The sequence below is a fragment of the Procambarus clarkii genome, chromosome 69 (genome assembly GCF_040958095.1).
Source record: "Procambarus clarkii isolate CNS0578487 chromosome 69, FALCON_Pclarkii_2.0, whole genome shotgun sequence".
Lineage (NCBI taxonomy): Eukaryota > Metazoa > Arthropoda > Malacostraca > Decapoda > Cambaridae > Procambarus > Procambarus clarkii.
The window spans coordinates 5,810,957-5,813,232 of record NC_091218.1 but is presented as its reverse complement, the minus strand read 5'-3'; positions in this window follow the sequence as shown (position 1 = coordinate 5,813,232).

Below are 2,276 nucleotides of genomic sequence, written 5' to 3'. Positions count from 1 at the left end.
ACTGAAAAAGCAGCACAAATACAATAGGTTGACAAACAGTGTTGATTAAAAAAAAAGAAAATAACGGACATGGTTGACAATAGAGGAGTGAGGTAGGTTACAGGGAATTTATTAGGTAGTGTTTAGTTTTTATCTTAAACTGGTTGAGAGAGGTACTGTCTTTAACATGGTTGGGAAGGTCATTCCACATTCTGGGCCCCTTGATTTGTAGAGCATTTCTGGTTTGATTAAGTCGTACTCTAGGAATATCAAAACTGTATTTATTTCTGGTGTGGTGCTCATGGGTTCTGTTACAACCTTCTATGAAGCTTTTGAGATCAGGATTGGCATTACAATTTAGCGTTTTGTATATGTATAGTACACATGAGAGAATGTGCAGTGACTTAATGTCTAACATATTCAGGGATTTGAATAGGGGTACCGAGTGATGTCTGGGACCAGAATTGGATATTGTCCTAATAGCAGCTTTGTGTTGAGTAATTAGAGGACGTAAATGATTTTGGGTAGTAGAGCCCCAAGCACAAATACCATAGTTGAGATATGGATAGATAAGGGAGTAATAGAGAGTCACCAGGGCAGGGCGTGGTACATAATATCTGATCTTAGAAAGAATGCCCACAGTTTTTGAAACTTTTTTAGATATGTTTAGAATGTGTCCCTGGAAATTCAGCTTGTGGTCAATGAGAATGCCAAGGAATTTGCCATCTAATTTGTTACAAATTTGGGTATTGTTTATTTTGAGATTTATTTGATTAGAGGATTTATTGCCAAACAGAATATAGAAAGTTTTGTCAATGTTAAGGGTGAGTTTGTTGGCAGTTAGCCACAGATGGACTTTATTTAGCTCAGTATTTACTGTGGCATTTAGAGCAAGGGGATCAGGACTGGAGTAAATGAAGGTTGTGTCGTCAGCAAATAGGATTGGTTTGAGGTGTTGGGAGGCATTTGGAAGGTCATTAATGTAGATGAGAAAGAGGAGAGGGCCAAGTATGCTGCCCTGGGGAACACCAATGTTGATGGGTAGGGTGGGAGAAATTGTATTATTCACAGAAACACATTGGAGCCTGTCAGTAAGGTAGGATTTGAGGTATTGTAGGGAGTGTCCTCTGACACCATAATGATGTAATTTAAGAAGAAGGTTTTGGTGGTTGACAGTATCGAAAGCTTTACGCAGGTCCACAAATAACCCAACAGGGAACTCATTTTTATCAAGAGCTGTATGAATCGAGTTAAGCATACTAATAAGTGCATCGTTAGTGCTTTTTTTGGGCCTGAAGCCATATTGGCAAGGGCTAAGTATATTGAGTTTGGCTAGATATGAGTAAAGCTGCTTATAGATTAGTTTTTCAAAAATTTTTGACAAGTTTGGCAGGATTGATATAGGTCTGTAGTTGTTAACATCTGTGAGATCACCACATTTGTGGACAGGCGTTACTCTCGCTTTTTTTAGAATATCTGGAAAGGTTTGGAGTTCAAGTGACTTGTTGAAGAGCAAAGCAATAGCAGGGGCTAAAGATCTGGAGGCTTTTTGTAGATTAAAGTTGGTATCTCCTCAAGGGCACCAGACTTGGTTTTAAGGGAAAGGATTATCTCATTGACGTCAATGGAATTAATAGGCTTTAGGTACAGAGACTGGGGATAGTTCCCTGTCAGATAGTCCTTAATGTCAGTACTGGAAGATGGAATATCATTAGCAAGGGATGAACCAATGGAAGAGAAGAACCTATTGAACTCAATAGCAGAATCAGAGGCTGAAAGCTGACCATCGTTATTAGACAGGAGAGTCGGTTTGTTATTTAAAGACTTCTTGACTTTCCCAGACTATGAACGGCGGGACGGCGGGAAACGCTGGCGGTGGTACTGGCTCCGTCACAGCTGCTGAAATTTCGTGCTTAATTTCGTCTCCACTCAACGTTGCATGGCCTAACTGCTGCCTGGCACGAGTTAAGTGCATGGAGACTTAATATGACATAACTCACAGTGAACCTCAACAGAAATCAACCAAAATTAACCCATTTTCGCCTACCTTTCTACGACCCTCTGCCAAGTGTTCCCAATACGCTAGTCATCCCTACTATAATTCACCAAGTATCTACCTTTAGAAACGCTACCAAGAATCTATTCGTCGAAAACATGCCCAAACATAACAACAAGCAAGGTAGGGGTGCCTCTCGCTCTGGTTCCATTACTCCTAGAGTTCTGAATGAAACACTGGCAACGCCGCAACCCTCGCCGATGTTTGTAAACACAGCATCTGCTCCCTCTCCTCACTCCCC